Here is an 18,500-nt window from a genome sequence, read left to right on the forward strand (position 1 = left end):
GGCAGTCGGGACTAAACTGACCTTTGTCGATCTGAAATGAAGACCGATTCAGCAACTGTACGGCAGTTTCTCTCTTCAAATGTTTTCAGAAACATGTTTCAGTGAACTATTTTAGTCCAATATGAGATCGTATTCTGAACGGCCGCCATGACAGTCTGGCTTTGGATTTCCGGAGAAAACAAACCCATGTGACGCGTTCGTCCAATCAGCTGCCGGTTTTCATTACTTGGGCAACAATACAGATTAGGACGCCTCCATACAGAGTATGGAGGCGTATTACGTTTCTCAGCCGCCACATGAAGTAAACAAACACAGCTGCGTTAATTTCGTTAATTTTTTTTAACGAGTTAAATATTTAAAAATTAACGCAAAAATGTACGCGTTAATTTTGACAGCCCTAATTTATATATAAATTACATTTATTAAATTATTATTAAAATTGTGTAACTATGTAACTGTGGTTCAATGCAGGGCCCTTCAACATGGGGGTCCGGGACCCCTAAAAGGTCCTTAGAGTCAATGCAGGGAGGCCTCCAAATGATTGTTAATTTGAAAAAAAATAATTAAAAGTCTTAACATGAATCCAACATATTATTAGGAAATATAAATCCCCACTGATGATATGTTTACTGGCCCACAGGTAATGTAGTCACTAAGATCCACACATACAGTTCATCCTAAGGATTCACTGGGCCACATGTATGTTTAACATTAAAACATGATTAATAAAATCATGCTAATAATTATAAGGCTATTTTAACAGCTTTGTATTCTATGCAAAGAAAGGTATGTATAAAGGGTTTAGGCAGCCCTACATGTTATTGTAGGCCCAGTTTTAAATGCAACTTCATTTTATACAATATATATAGTAAGGGGTCCCTGTTCCCTCTCCATCTCTCTCTCAGTTAAGGGATCCTTGGCTTAAACAGCGTTGTAGAGCCCAGGTCTAATGTGTACAGGATGAGAGTGTCACAGCCCTGCTCAGAGGTCTCTGCCAGCCCTGATGCCGTGCTGGGTTTCCAAAACTCAAACTGTAAGCCGCGGGTCACGGCAGCGCCACACTGTCACCGCTCGGCTGCTGCCTCCGCTGAAGCATCTCTGCCCGGAGAGCGCTCGATTTTCCTCACACGCAACGAGAAGAAGAAAAGGATTTTCTACTCATCCTACAAAATATTTAAGACCATGAGTGAGGAATGTGCCTGAATATTGAGCGTGAGCCGTACATGCAGCTGGCTTGCTAAGTGAAGGAGATGGAGGGTTAGTTGAGATGAGTGTCCAGGCCAAATTGAGGCAGCGCTGCGCCTGCCAAACCCACCACCCCCACCCCCAGGCCTGGAGACACAGGGGTTTCTGTGTGGGTTTATAATGCTTCCTCCACAGCATGTATAGGGGGAGCCTTGTGCCTACGTGTAATGTCTCGACCAAAGGGTGGAGCGAGCATAACACACACATAAACACAACTAAAAGTGTAGAGGGTTATGCATCATATTCGGGTTGTTATTCTCTGCAACTGTTGTCCCCGATCTGCAGTGTGTGTCCATGTGTGAGGCTCCGTTGCTTTACCACTAGGCTGCACTGTCAGTCTGCCTGTCTAATAGGCTGCACGCCTGCGAGGACAACAACGTCGTCTTCTTCACCCTGACGCTCCCATATTTCAAGTGCGGAGGAGAGAACGCTCCCTGAACCCTTCAAACACGACACAAATAATCACTGATTTATGTTAACACATGACCAGAGGGATTTGTAGAAAAAAAAATGGATGCTTTGTAAGAAGCAGGCTGAAAAAAAACCCCACAAACACAGACACATTTAATCTATATTCTTCCCATTACTAGAATAGCATAAAAAAAACTGTATAAATGACTTTCCATTAAGATGGATAGCCTGGAGCGACTCGCCATGAAGTATGGACACAAAATGGGTGTTTTTGAACCCGAACATGATCTCTTTTAGTGTATTGAACCAGAAAAAAATATCTCTATCCACAGTGAAAAAAAATCACTTTGGCTGCTGTCTCAGTCACCTTTCACATCTCCAATAATTGATTTTCTACGCAGAGACACATCAGTGTGACATCTCAGTTAAGGAGGCAGTGTAAAGTCTTCTCTCATTTCTGGCTATACGGGAGGTGGTGGAACACTTCCACGTCCAAAATAAAGCATCCCAGAGAGTGTGTGAATAACCCTACTCTGAGGTGCCGGCAATATAAAAGAATAGTGTGATTCAGAATATGAACATGCATAAAACTGTGAACACAAAGAGGAGATACACTAATATTGTAGGTTCATTTTGTCCTTTTACATTGAAGCAAGCAGTGTGAGGGAGAGAAACGTGTGATAGATGTGTTATTATAAACACAGACTGAACCTACACACACACACACACACACACACACACAGAGAGAGAGGCAAGCTCATTAAAATGGCTCCCCATAGCTCTCTGCTCTCACATTGAGTCTTTGAGAATCCTTGTTGTTGTATACTCATACAGTATATGCATCCGCCATAATGAGAAAATTTACTCTATGGCCGACGCAACAATATGGGGAGTCCCCTGTGTGTGTGTGTGTGTGTGTGTGTGTGTGTGTGTGTGTGTGTGTGTGTGTAATACCGCCTCGTGACAGGAATCTAAAAATCCACCTGGGTGTACCTGGGGGTCTGTGGGCAGCAGTTGGCATTAAAACCTCAAGGTGTGTGTCTGTATACGTGTGTGTGTGTGTGTGTGTGTTTGTGCGTGTGTGTGTGTGTGTGTGTGTGTGTGTGTGTGCGTGTGTGTGGGTGTGTGTGTGTGTGTGAGCGAGCAGATGGTGGGGGTCAGTGCGTGCCTACTGTTGTGGGGCTCGTTGGTGTGTGTTGGCTAAATATAGCGCAGCAGTGACAGAGCTGCTCAGAGCCCAGTCACCGGCTCTGTCGCTGCTCTCACTTTAATTCTTTGATCAGTTCAACGTGATTCATTTCACTTTGATGCAAACAAGTCACTTTGAGGCAAGTGGATTCTATTCAGCTAAATTCATTTCTACTTTAATATAAATGTATACTGAAGTGTAATCATCACCGTCATCGGGTTTTCATCAGAAATAGGGTTGCAAGTAATTATTTTCGTTGTCGATTAATCTGTTGATTATTTGGTCTAAAATTTGTCAGAAAATGGTGAAAACTGTGTTTTCCCAAAGCCCAAGATGACGTCCTCAAATGTCTTGTTTTGTCCACAACTCAAAGATATTCAGTTTACTGTCACAGAGGAGAGAAGAAACTAGAAACATATTCACATGTAGTGAGCTTGAATCAGCGAAACGAAGAATCGATTATCAAAATAGTTCATCTTTGCAGCTCTAATCAGAGAAGCATTACCCTCTTAAAGGTCCCATGGCATGAAATTGTCACTTTATGAAGTTTATTTTAACATTAATATGAGTTCCCCCAGCCTGCCTATGGTCCCCCAGTGGCTAGAAATGGTGATAGGTGTAAACCGAGCCCTGGGTATCCTGCTCTGCCTTTGAGAAAATGAAAGCTCAGATGGACCAATCAGGAATCTTCTCCTTATGAGGTCATAAGGGGAAAGGTTACCTCCCCTTTCTCTGCTTTGCCCGCCCAGAAAATTTGGCCCCCCCATGAGAGAGATGACTTGCAAACAAGCAAAGGGGCAGTTGGTCAAGGCCACACCCCCACCCTCCAGCTTGCCCCCCCTCTCTCCTCCTCAATAGCATTTAAAGCTACAGACCCAGAAATGGTACATCCTAAGGAAAGCTCATTGTGGGACTGGCTTTTTGTGGCTGTAATTCTGCACCAATGCTGAATTTCAGGAAAGAGACTTCAGATACAGTATTAGGGGACCACTAAGGTCTATATAAAAGAGACTTCAGATACAGTATTAGGGGACCACTAAGGTCTATATAAAAGAGACTTCAGATACAGTATTAGGGGACCACTAAGGCCTATATAAAAGCATCCAAAAAGCAGCATGACATGTCAGGACTGGACTTTATTTGTTCGTGCTGACCATGTCTCTGAGTGAATACCAGCTTTTATTTAGAAGAAGAATGTACAATATGTGTTTTGTACAGGTCTAAAGGAGGCAAACCTTTTTGTTTTTAGATGGATTCTGTCTCTATGAAATCCCCACATGAAGGTAACTACTGTGTTTGCAATCACAAAGTCAGCCGAGACTCTCATCTCCTCTAATCTTCCTCTCGTCTGGATGGCTTGTGTGATCAGACTCAGCACCAGTGAGACTCGACTACCCCACCGTCCACTCCAATGTGCTGACACATTCGGCTTCTCCAAGGTAATAACTTTCAACCCTCCTCCTCCTCCGCTCCTCTCTGGGCTACAGAGATGGAGAAATTCAGAGAATTTAAAACATATTTAAATCTCCTTCAAATACCTTTTTACAACTCCTCATCTGTTTTGCTTCTCATCCCCCCCGACTCTCCCTTCCCCCTCCAACATGGAGGTCAGTGAACTCTAATCAGGGTGCTGCAGCTTACACCACTCGGGGTCAGAGGTGCTGCACTCAACAGGTAGCCTCAGAGACGAGCTTTGTGACTGTGGTTGAGTCGTGACAGGCTGCAGTAAAAAGGGTAAAAATATACAGCCACTGACTTTATGCAAAAATAGCAGATGGTGAATGATAATACGTAGTTATACAAATTTTTTTACAGATGCAGTATTTGACAGTGTTGTGCCTGAACATGTTCTTTGAACGATAGTTGATGAACTTGTTCACATTTTGGGCGAACGTGAACTGAACGTATCGTATTACTGCCTGATGAACGTTACTGTGAACTCCTTCATTCTGGTGTCTGTGAACGCCACGCTCTCTCAGTTTAACTTCGTCCAATAGGGTGCCAGATTTCTAGAGAGCCATCCAGGCCAAAACAATTGGCTAAAACACACCGTAAATAGGCCTTCATATGTAGCGGAAAAAACTCCCAATCTGGCAACACCAGACACCAGTGTCTCACCACCACATGGGTCATCAAATCACAAAGCAGCGTGGAGGCTTCGTACGATCATTTAAACCAGTTTTATGACGAGGTCGCTGAGGATGGAAAAACTTTGCCAGCCGGCTTTCAAAAAGAAAATCTGCACTTCAGTCCCATCCGCAGCAAACCTGAAACGGCACGTTGAACTGGTTGGATATGAAGATGAAATCTGACACATAGTTTCAGTGTTAAAACTGATAAAATAATTGCTGTCAGTGGTTCTATGTGGGCTGTGGCAATAATTTAGAAAAATAATAGCTCGCAGCAACATATGGAAAAAAAGAGCTATGAACTAAGTTCATTTTTGGAACTGTGAACTTAGTTCAACATTTTGAAGTATGAACTATGAACTGAACAAGTTCATTTTTAAATTTGTGAACTGAACTTTGAACTAGTTCATGTAGAAAGTGAACTTTCCCAACACTGGTAATTGATATTTCAGACGAGTCCACAGTCAAAGTTCTACAGTGCCTTTAGACTATCTATCTTCACCTTTCACCAGTCTGCTACTGTAACTTTTAAAGGGACAGTATTTCACTTAAGGTGACCAGATGAGAATGGGTAAAATCCAGGACAAATTCAGGAATTCAACTGTCATGTATACAAAATACAAATGAAAAATAATTAAAATTATGATCTCAAGTGTCATTATGAAACAAATGAAACAAACCCAATGACTGCTCTTTAACATCAACAACATCCAATCCAATCACTCCTTCTCGTGGCTGCCGGCACTTAACATGGATTGCAAATAATCCGCACCTAAATGATTTATTATTTTTATTCAGAAATTCTGTCATGTAAACCCCAAAATACAAATTTAAAAAATCATTAAAATCATGAACTCAAGTGACGACGGGAGCTGGCTGCAGGACGACTCAATCACCATGAACAGTTTTTAACACAGACAATAACTACTCCTGAGTCTGCTCTTGAGACTTTGCTCTAATTTTCGGGACACTTAGGGCAGGATCCGGGATTCTGCTTGGATTTCGGGACTGTCCCGAATTTTTCGGGACGTCTGGACACCCTAATTTTACTGTGGATATGAAGTAGGGTTCTCCAGAAGACTCAACTGTGACATATCATTTAATGGCATTACTCTTTTCAGAGCCATGTTGCAGTTACGGTATCGCTGTTTTTTACCAGTACAAAAACAATACTGTTAAAACTGTGCCGGTACCTAAACCCTGAACCAATACTGTTTTTTAAAAAGGAGCGCACAAAAGTCAGTGACATTAAATAACAGCTTGTTTATTGCTAAGGCCATATGGTCACATTTAAATGACTTATTTAAAATGTAATGCCAATAACTTATTTCACCAGTCAATTGCTGTTAAACAACAAAAAGAAGAACCACTAGATGGCAGAAGGATACTTTACAACAACACTGAATGCACCGTGAGCTTGCAAGGTGCAATTGAATGCACCATTAAGACTAGTCAGTGTTTCTCCGACATCTCCGACTCCGGCAGTGGTCACGGTGTCTCGAAGGTCAGCTAGTCTCCTCTGTGTCTTTAGCTGCAGACTGTTGGATGTCCCAGTGTTGGAATCCTTTCCAGTGAAATATAGCCACACGTTAAACTGATGCTGTCAGCATTGTAACCGTGTTTAAGCCAGCTACTAGCCAGGTAGGCTAGCGTTCCCTGCTGCCAAGTGTAGTGTTAACTAGTGTTACGCGCAGTGATGCTTCTGTTTCCTGTAACGTCCGTTTCGGGGCACCAGAGAGCAGCGCAGGCAGTTAAGTGACACAGAAATTAAGTCTTCATTGCTTCTCATCGCAGCCCCTTGGATGAAATAAGCATACATTAGACCGGCACCTGCTCTAAGCAATTCATCTTACATGATATTCTCTATAGAAGTTAAATCGTTTCTTCAAAGTTGCTTCCTTCGAGCAAATCTCTTTATGGACGACTACTTCAACCTGACCATGTAACCCTGGGACATCTCTTGGAGAATTCAGGTCCGCTGGATTTAACGAGCCTTCATTTCAGCTAAAATCTTTGCAGTCTTCTACTGCTAATCTGTGATGCCTCCTTTGAACTCTGCCCCTGACTGAGCAGCCATGATCAGACAGAATCCAACTGTAAGCTGTCAGATCTGCCTGTCGAGCCAACCTTGACGCACAGCTAAAATACACAAAGCGATGTACAGTAATCTGCAGTACAATTTAGTTCTCTCAGAGAAGACTAAAGACATCTCACAGCCTGATTAGTCTGTTATGCTTTGAGTAATTAACGTTGATTATTCAGTCTCATTTACCTGCATATGTTACTAATTGCTGCCTGACTGATGATTTTTCTTCTGTGCTTTCTTGTCTGCAACTACACACAATAGTTTGAGTCTCTGCTGCGGCTGCAAAAATGTTATTGAAAAGATAAATTTGCCACTTTTTATGTCAATCTCCAATCATTGTTAAAGTGACCATATTATGCTCGTTTCAGGTTCATGATTGTATTTTGAGGTTGTATCAGAATAGGTTTACAAAAAACACCATATTTTTGTTGTAATGGACATTGCTGCAGCTCCTCTTTTCACCCTGTGTGTTGAGCTCTCTGTTTTAGCTACAGAGTGAGGCATCGCATTTCCATCCCATCTTTGTTGGGAGTCGCACATGCTCAGTTGCTAGGTAAGGACTACATGCTCAGTAGCTACAGTAGGTAAGGACTAGATAAGCTAGCTAGCTGTTTCTCCAACTTCAGTCAGTACAAGGCAGGATTAGCCGGGAGACTTCTTCTAAACGAGGGAGCACTTCACACTTAGCGTGGAATACCTGCAGAACAGGGACATGGAAGTAGTTCTTTTGTAGATTATGGTGAACTAGTATGTGCTGTAGCAGTGTTTTGCCACTTGTTGTTTTGAGAACGAGCTAGCATGCTTGCACTAGCATGCTACGGTTAGCCACCTCATCTCGGCTAGTGACGTAGAAAGCCGTGCAGATTGTGACCAGCTCACCAGGAGACTGAAGGCAGGACACATTCAGAAACCGGATCTCACTCAGAACACCATGGATGGAGTTTTTCCAAGTTTATATGTGTGTGGAAGCACCAGAGACACAAAATAACTCCCCAAATCCCAGAAAAAGTGATTTATTTTCATAATATGGGCACTTTAATGGTAAATGTAGTGCAGGCTATATTAACTGAGAAATCTGCAGTTCTCAGCTGCAAAATCTGTTGTTCTTCCTGCATTCAGCGGCGTCATTTGACGTGACAGTAACAGCGTTGGATGCAAGAAAGAACGACAGACTATTTCAGCTTGGATGGTGATAGCAAGGGTGCGTGCTGTAGATAGAGCTCAAAAACAACTTACATGTTCTTTTCACTTGCATTGCAAACTAGGGCTGCAGTCAAATAGTTAAAAAAAGACCTCCTATGTTTTTTACTAACTGCTTTTACTAACCCCGATGGAAAATGTCATGAGGTCCATAAAAAAAATTAGAAGAAATTCATAAGGAATTAAGAAAAGACAACCTGAGAGATTCAGAGATTCAGTTTACAGTTTATATATATGTATATATATATATTTTTTTTTTTTCTTTTTCAATTTCAACTAAAAGATATTTAAAAAAATAGTTAATTTAAAAAGTGTTTAAAAAACAACAACAACCTACCTTGATTTGTTCAATGTGTTTCTATTATCATTGTATTTAAATATCAATATATATTTATATATATATATATATATATATCAGTGGCGATTTCTTTAAGACTGCAAGGGAAGCTCAGCTTCCCCTAAAATGTCTAAAATTTAAATGGTCAAATATGTACTATTGTGTTAACATTTTATTGACTAAAATGCGTTAATACGTTCATCTCGAAGACGAGTTGGTTCAGAATCGTCTGACTCGATTTCCTTCTCATACCTTCCCGTAGCGTCTCAGTGCATTTCCCCGTTGAAGCCCAGCGTCCGTTGACTTCAATGGAGCTGATTTGAACAGTTTTTTTTCAGCGCTTCGAAACTAGAAGGTCATTGGATAAATGCTGCGATTATGTCCCGCCCACGAACGCTCAGCGTCTCTCGGGGTCAATGGAGCAGGGGGCTGGCCTGGACACTGGGCTTCTGCGTGGTGATTGGAGGACTGTATCTCCTTTTGATTGACAACGATTTTGTACTATAAAAAGTCGCCGAAGCTGTTCAACTTCCATCAGAGCTCAGCTCAGTCCCATCGCGGGTTTTACAAGTCTAGTTGAAAGACGAACTGCTGCAACCTGTTTCTTGGTATTTGCCTGGCGAAATTGCTAGCCAATTTTCATCATACATTTCATACAATTATACACAACATTCCTTGTTTCAGTTAAACCTAATTCCCACATTTCCTCCTTTGAGTTTAATATCGTTTTGTTAGATCGTTTTGTTCATTCATTCATTCATACAATGGCTAGGCTAGTGTTGTAGGGGTGAGCTAGCCAGCTAGCAAACTGCACACGATGGCAGACAATGCTAATATTGTTGACCTGATTTTGGCGAAGCCATTTGAAAGTCTTCCTTATGAGGAGAAACTTAGAATTAAACAGCAGGGTTAGATCAACACTAAGATTGATTTAGTGCAAAAGACAGGGCAAAGTAACAGGTCTGTTCAGCTCTCCTGGTATGACAAAGTTAGCTGGCTGTGCTGTGACAAAGAAAATACTGCTGGCCATTCCTCTTGATGAAACCTTCCCATGGATATTATAAATTATTATAAAAATTATATTATTATTTATTATTATTATTATAATATAATAAAATTATTGCATTACTATTATTTATATATATATATATATATTATAATATTAACATAAATAAATGGACAATTTTTATGATGTAGGCCAAAAATGAGCTTCCCCTCTTTGAATGACCAGCAGCCGCCACTCGTGATAGTGATTATAATTTTGGCTCCCAATGATCACAAAATCAGAATAATCGAGAAAAACAATTATTTAGCTCAATACGTTTTGCAGGTAAACTGAAAAAATAAAGTTTAAATAGGAAAAGTATTAAGGCAAATTTCACAGTTGTATGTTTTTTTAACAGTTGATTTATTTAACTTTTTCCCCTGTTTTTTAAGTTCAATAATTGCAACATATTTCCAGAAGTCAACGAGTAATCGTGTTAAATTATATATTTTTTTTTTTTTTCCCATAATCGAGCAGCCCATATAACTTAAAGAGTCTTTAAGCACAAAAAGTAAGGAAATTTGTGTTTGGTAGATTATTTCTCTGTGGTGCTTTTTGGCAATAAATCTTATACCGTTCAGATGGTGCCCCATTTGTAAGGAACATGCATTTGTGGGGTGAGCAGCAGCGCTGAGTATGTGGGTTGCAGCCATGAAAAATTTGCCAAATCATCTCTGACAATGCCAAACAGCTTTTCTTTGCTGTTGTTATTGACTCTTGTTTTGAGCTTCTGGTACCCTCAGGTGCTGAAAATCAGGTGCCTGATTCTGCAACCAGTGGCCATCCCATATCTCCACAGTCTGGGACACTTGTGGGATCAGCTTGGGCGTGCTGTTCGTGCCAGAGTGACCAACACAACCACGTTGGCTGACTTGCGACAAATGCTGGTTGAAGAATGGGATGTCATCCCCCAGCAGTGTGTGACCAGGCTGGTGACCAGCATGAGGAGGAGGTGCCAGGCTGGTGAGCAGTATGAGGAGGAGGTGCCAGGCTGTTGTGGTTGTGTATGGTTCTTCCACACGCTACTGTGGCTCTTGTTTGTGAAATGGATAAATTGTTAAATTGCCAATATGTCTTGTTTCTTCAAACTTCAATCATCCAATCCACCAAACGCCAAACTAGTCAATGGCAGAATAAGCTGTTTGGCATTGGCAGAGAAGAGAGAAGATTTGGCAAATCTTTCATGGGCGCAACCCACATACTCAGCGCTGATGCTCATCCCACAAATGCATGTTCCTTACAAACGGGGCACCATTTGAAAGGGAACTAAACAGGATTTCCAAGGGTATAAGATTTATTGACAAAAAGCATTGTTACCACAGAGAAATAATCTACCAAACACAAATTTCCTTACTTTTTGTGCTAAGTTTCTATATATAATCAGGGTCGTCTTATATTCGGCACAATACTGTAGTATACAGTAAATGGACAAATCTGTGTTTTGTTGTTTTTTTTACAAACAAGCCAAGAGCAGCAGGGACCGTGAGAGGGTCTTAACCAAGAACAACATCAATAATGAGGTGTGTACATGAGAAACTGTAAGTTTGTGTATGTGTCCGCATGTGCATCTGAGAAACACAGAAAACGTGTGTGCCAGAGAGAGAGAGAGAGAGAGAGGGGGCTCCGAGGGGTCAGTGTTGTTGTTGTGATAACACAATTTAGTCCTAATTAGCTGGCTGGCTCTAAGCCTCAAGTGTCCTCTCCCAATTCACATCATTTCCTAACAATCAATTTTGATGAAAACAAGAATTAGCCCTGAAACTACACATGGTGACCCAAAGTCTTTGTTATTGTGCTTTATTGTTGTTGTTTTTTTTTTTCTTCTTCTTTCTGTTTCATGTTCATGAACATGACATTTCAGCAAAAGACTTACATCCCAAAAGACGAATAGCCAAAAGTGATGAGTTGTCTTGTAGCTTGTCTGCAGGAAAGCTCGTCTTGACTTGTTTGGAAACCCAGAGAGTTGACAGACTGACAGGGACTGCTCCACTGAGCCCTTTTCAGACGCTGTGTGGATATCCTATTTGTGTGTGTGTGTGTGTGTGTGTGTGTGTGTGTGTGTGTGTGTGTGTGTGTGTGTGTCATATTTGCCTCATGACCTTAATGTATTCTGATACTCCAGTTTTTTCTTCATCTAATAACATATTAAAGGAATACTTTAACACTTCCAACATTTGGGGAAAGGACACTAATTTGTTCCGACACTGAGATAAGAAAATCTTTTATACCATTCTCATGTCTGTGACTAAGTACAAAGCTGTAGTGAGGACATGGTTAGCTTAGACTGATAGCAGGTGGGGTGGGGGTGGGGGGGGGGATATCTAGCCTGGATGATTTAGTTCATTTTCAAATTTTAAATTGGAGAGAGCAAGGCGAGCTGTTTCCCATCCCGTTTCCAATCGTTCTGCCGGCTCCTGCTCAATATGTGACATTAAACAGACCAAGAGTAATATCAATCTTCGTGTTTGACTCTCGGAAAGTAAGTGAATTATGATATTTCCAAACATGTTCAACTCTAAATTTGTATATAGCTGATGTCAGGATGTGGTTAGCCTAGATAGCATAAAGACTGGAGGCAGTGAGAAACAGCTAGCTCTGTCCAAAATACAAACAATCTGCCTACCAGCAACTCAAGCTCATTTACTAATTGGTATCTCATTTGTTTAACCTGTACATAAACAGAAATGTAAAAATGTTATGGGGGATATACACGACATTCAGAGTCTGAGCCGGGATTCCCTGCACACTGCCCTCACCTCTGACATCACAGGCAAATATGGAGGTGGCTGAGCCGAAATGGCGACAGCTAGCAATGCTAACAATGGCGAAAGCGCTGACAGAGCTCACCGGGGTGACATGGAGGGTGTGCGCTAGCTTCTGCAATGACCCCTTCCAGCCACCGTGGGTCGCACGAGCTGTGCTAACAGCGTTAACAAAGGCAACAGTGCTGGCAGAGCAAACAGTGTTAATGGGGCAGCCAACGTGGTGCTAACAGCGGTGCTAACAGCGGTGCTAACAGCGGTGCTAACAGCGCTAACAACGGCAACAGCACTGACAGAGGAAACAGTGTTAATGGGGCAGCCCCCGTGGGTCAGGAAGGCGCTATCAGTGGTGCTAACAGCGGTGCTAACAGCGGTGCTAACAGCGGTGCTAACAGCGCTAACTACGGCTGAGAGCCAAGAAATATTCCGGCACACAACACCCCATAATATGACAAATTTACATTTTTGCACTACCCAACATCTGAACCAGGTTCTTCTCCCTCATCTGCCTCTGTCTCCTCATTTCTCTCTTCTCCATGGGTCCGTGTTGATGTCGTTTTTTCAGATGCAGTAATACCTCACCTGTCCAGCAGACGCCCTCCGTGTTGTCTTCTTCTTCTTCTTCTTCTTCTTCTTCTTCTTCTTCTTCTTCTTCTTCTTCTTCTTCTGCTTCTGCTTCTTCTTTTGTATATTTTAAAGGCAGTTTGCATCCATTGCGTTGCAATACCACCAACTACTGGTGTCACATGCCCTCAGTGTGTCTCTGCACCCCTCCTCTCTTCTGGAAGACTTGGAGTTCAGCTTTTCTTTGAGAAAAGAACAAAGAACGTCTCTGAAGTCATTCTTAAAAAAGGAAGCTGTGTTCGCAGTTTAAAGTTTAATCTATCAACTAGCTCCGCTACCTTCTTCGTTGCTCTGGTTGGTTGGAGCACTATCCTATTGCGTGCAGAGGGAATTTGAAAGACAACCGTTTATCCCGCCCCTCAAACTGAGCCCTGCAAATGGTGAGTTCCCAGACCCAACATCTGGATGTGGGTCTGGCTGGTCAGGCTAGGGGTGTGCATGACCATGAATAAGTTGAACCTTCTCTGATGATTGATCAAATATTTATCTTTACTGGGGTTTTCTCCAGCCTCCCAAAGTACGCTGTGAAGCGACTACAGTTAATTCAAAATGTGGCTGTACATGTTCCTTTTTTTAAAAGATTATTTTTGGGCTTTTTTTGGCGTTTAATTACTCTATATCCACGATGTACCACTTCCGGGATTGTTCCTGTGCTGCTGGGATTGCTCTGGTGCCGCCAGATGTCCCTCTTTTCGGCCAGATGTCCCTTCCCCTTCCTCTGTCTCTGTGTTGGCGTTCTAACCTCCGGCTGATTTCTGAGGACTATGGTTAACTGCTCCTTAGATCTCTGCAGGGTAAATCCAGACAGCTAGCTAGACTATCTGTCCAATCTGAGTTTTCTGTTGCACGACTAAAACTACTTTTGAACGTCCACAAGTTCCACCAAAACAAGTTCCTTCCTCAGACTATTTAGCAGAGGCACCGTGGCTCCTTCCGCCGCTTAGCGCGTCTGGCAATGCAAGACTAGCCTTTATTTGAAAGGACAGGCTATGACACAGGGTACAAGCGGCCAAAACGGGTTTCCTCAGGAGGGTGGCTGGTGTCTCCCTTAGAGATAGGGTGAGAAGCTCAGTCATCCTTGAGGAGCTCGGAGTAGAGCCGCTGCTCCTTTGCGTCGAAAGGAGCCAGTTGAGGTGGTTCGGGCATCTGGTAAGGATGCCCCCTGGGTGCCTCCCTGGGGAGGTGTTCCAGGCCTGTCCAGCTGGGAGGAGGCCTCGGGGAAGACCCAGGACTAGGTGGAGGGATTATATCTCCAACCTGGCCTGGGAACGCCTCGGGATCCCCCAGTCGGAGCTGGTTAATGTTGCTCGGGAAAGGGAAGTTTGGGGTCCCCTGCTGGAGCTGCTCCCCCCGCGACCCGACACCGGATAAGCGGACGAAGATGGATGGATGGATGGAGGCTATGACAGACAAGGGGGAAGAGAAACAGGGGGATGAATTGCAGCCAAGTTCCGCGGGTCGGGCTCAAACCCGGGCCACAGCGGTAAGGACTGAGCCTCAGTACATGGAGCGCACGCTCAGGGGCGTAGCACAAAATTCTGGGCCCTGTAGAAAGGCATTTTCAATGGGCCCCTCCCCGCATCCACAGCTATTCATTCTAGCATCTTTTTGGGCCTTGGGTACTCAATCCCCTTTCCACCCCCAGTCCGACACCCCAGCGCACACTCAACCAGGTGAGCTGCCAGGGCGCCCCGGCTGCACGTCTGCACATCTCTGCATTAGCTCCCCGTCAAAACTAGAATCGATTTTAAAACTTCTATACAAAGCTTTGAATGCCCTTGCACCTCATTATATGAAAATACATGCTACAAACCAGCAATTACCCTCAGGTCCACAGGCAGAGGTCTTTTAACCATCCCTTATACTAACTGTAAAGCCGGAGATGCTGCCTTCTGTAATTATGCCCCGAGTAGATAGATCGCCCTGCCTGAGGACCTGAGAGAGGCCCCCACACTGAACACTTTTAAAAGCAGGTTATATATTTCTTCAGAACAATCTATGGATAACCTCTTGGTGTGTGTGTGTGTGTGTGTGTGTGTGTGTGTGTGTGTGTGTGTGTGTGTGTGTGTGTGTGTGTGTGTGTGTGTGTGTGTGTGTGTGTGTGTGTGAGTGTATGTGTGTGTTTGTGTGCGTGTGTGTTATTTGTATACTCTGCAAGGATTGTTGCACTTGCACTTGTTTTATTATTATGTCATTATGTTGCATTTCATTATGTATGAAATGTGCTAGATGATGTTGACTTCACAGTTGTATGTTTTTTTAACAGTTGATTTATTTAACTTTTTCCCCTGTTTTTTAAGTTCAATAATTGCAACATATTTCCACATACTCAGAGGCTTATGCCTCGACTCAGAGATTGAGGGTTCGACTCCGACTTGTGACGATTTCCTGCATGTCTTCCCCCTCTTTCTCACCTAGTGGTCCTGTCAAATAAAGGTGGAAAGGCCCAAAAACATAATCTTATAATAAAAAAAAAGAATCATTTCCAGTTACCTGGATAGAACTGGAGACCTGCGAGTGACAACTTGGAAAACAGCTCGCCAACTTTTTTTAAAGCTCGCCAGGTATTTATTATTCAGAAAATCGGATGCTTGGATGTTTGACTCGGATGGCCATGCATGAGAAGCACAAACTAACATTAAAGGTCCGGTGTGTAACGTGTTTAGCTGTTCATTATCAAAATCTGTGTTGCCCGTTCACAAACTTGTCCTTTTTCATGAATATTTACCTCCACCATCAATTCCAAGTATTCCTTTTGGCTTGAAACTTTCAAGGGGGCAAGTGAGCGTCTGGCAAGCGTAGCTCCTATGGCATCATAGGAGATACGCAAGCACTCACCCCCCAACAAGTACTCACCCCCAATTAGCATCCCATTGACTCCCATTCATTTTGATGTCACTTTGACAGAGAATAACTTTACATCTGAAGCGTTTAAAGACTCTATTTCTCCGTTGTTTATTTCTAAAGAAACACAACAATGTATAAAAGGCTCCATTACCTTGTACCTCACGTTATGGCTCTGTAGCAGACGCTTTTATAAAAATAGGCTAACGATTGGGTCATAACCACGAGACTTACTGTCACACAGTAGAGGAATTACCGTATAGTACAGGAGAAGCTCACAGGCAGTTTGGACTTCCATTAGCTGTTTAGGTTTAATTACTAATGTTAACTAGCATGTTAGTGATCAGTAATTAGCCTGTGTCTATGTTATCTCCTTACATATACCTACACTCTCCGTCTCTGTGAGATTGGGAATGATTGAGATTTCTCTCTCACAGCTACCAGAAGACTTCACACTTTCAGACACGTTGCTCACGTCACATCTACGTCTTCAAGCTCAGTTGGAGGCTGCTCAGTAACACTCAGCCAGCACCGGGAAAGAGACTTCTGATATCCTTCACTGGTCTCCATCCAGAGCAACAGGGTCTCTTGGTCCATTCTATATATATACTGTCTATGGAAATGTAACATTTGCGTCTACATGAACTGGGGTAGACCCTCCTTATTCATGCGCCATCTTGAAATATGTTAGCTATTAAGGGACATACAGGACATACTGCTCCACCTTTCACATTTTTATGATAACCTCTCAGCTGCTGCTAATGCTGCTAACGGGTATCGTAGCTTTGCGGCCCTTGTGGCAAGTTTGAAGAAGGAAACATGGAGGACCACATGTATTCAAAATCCAAATTTCAGGAACATGAGTCTTCTTCTTCTTCGCCCAGAACAAGAAAAAGGAGATTGAAAAGAGCAAGAGACCGGCTTTTTGAAGCGTGAAGGCTACCGTAGCTGTAATACCTACTTTGAACAGCGTGGCGCGAGTGAGTTGATTGCGATATATATGATCTCAACACTAGATGGGAGAAAATCCCACACATTTGGACCTTTAAGGGACCCTATTAATTAAGGGTGGAGAGCTAACTTTGATACAAGCCTATGCAGAACTGATATTATACTAAAAGTTATGACAATCAAACGTACTGTATGTAAGAGCAGTTTTTCTTTAAACCTGAATTCGTATTTTCTGTGATGACAGAGTTAATGACTGACCTACATGATTCCCCAGGAAAATATAATCACCTACTCTATCTCACCTCGACAAGTAGATGTGACAAGGTGACACAGGACTAACTGAAACCCTTTGCCCTTGTTTTCTGTAAATACCATTGTGACCAACTTGTTATTTCACAGACATCTATTAATAAAATTGACCTACAGAGTACAAAGGGTCATATAGTGTGAAGAAATGGAAAAGAACACATTTTGACAGGCGATTATGCTTCTACCGCATGGAAATATTGTTCTATTTAAATGAAAATGCAAGGTAATCCTGGCAGCAGAAGTAATGCTGAAAAGAGGCTGGCAGCAAAATGCCCTTAATCAGAAACTGTTTAATAATGAAGACAAACAACTCCCATGATATCAGGCAACTTCACAACGTCCTCAAAAAGTCTTTCCATTGACAGACCCCCAGGGGCAGAAAATTACATATTAAATGTTTAATAAGAAAATACCTTTCCAGTTTTGCACTTTTATTTTATGGAATGTTGACTTTCATTTAGGGCTCAGAATGTATAAAGTTATTGAAAATTATATAGGACATAGGTAGGGTGGTGGAGTGGAGTAACAACACCTCCAATAATCAAAGCTGGCCAGTGCAACCCACCCCAAAAACCTATTATAATTTCCTTTACATAAATTAATACATTTGCACCAAGGTCTTTTTACAGTCGCCGCAGCCAACCTGTTGTGCGGCAATGTGATGTCAGCTATAAACAATGATTCTCCCATGATGTCACATTTGCGCACTACAGGCACTACAGATATATTGTTTAACTTGATGCAGAAAAGGATCAAATTGTTTTGTTGAACCCAAAGTTACGCCCTTGGTACAGGACACATCGGATAAGCAGACTTCTAATACTCTCTGTTATTGCAAGGCTAACTCTTCGTAGTCCGTGAAATGTTCACAACTATCCTTACAGTATCTTCTTTTGTTTTTTGTAGTCAAACACACAACTCTTGTTGCCATTGGAGATGTTAAGCACATCATTTCCTGTGTTAACCCTTTTGCAAGGCACTGTATCCGTGTCACATTCTCATTAGGGGCTGAGGCCCACCATTAAGGTCTGATCCTAGAATCGCCCATGAGCAAAACAGACACTACATTTTTACATGAAACTATCTGACTACAATTAAAGAGCCATGTGTTTATTATGTGTAATGTTACTGAGGGAATACTTGTCACTAAGGAGAATGTAATACTGAGAAGAGCCTTAATGCCTACGCTGACGGTACGAGCGACTGATCTGACTGCTGGCACCTCCTCCCGTCATCTCCAAACACATCTCCTCGCTCATTTACACTTCTAAAGAAAGCCTACCTGCCTTAAGGAGATGCTTCTCGTGCGTGTATATATATATATATATATGCGAGTATAGGCATGGCCATGGTCTTTGCACCTTTGAG

Source organism: Perca flavescens, chromosome 4 (genome assembly GCF_004354835.1).
Source record: "Perca flavescens isolate YP-PL-M2 chromosome 4, PFLA_1.0, whole genome shotgun sequence".
In the NCBI taxonomy this organism is placed as follows: domain Eukaryota; kingdom Metazoa; phylum Chordata; class Actinopteri; order Perciformes; family Percidae; genus Perca; species Perca flavescens.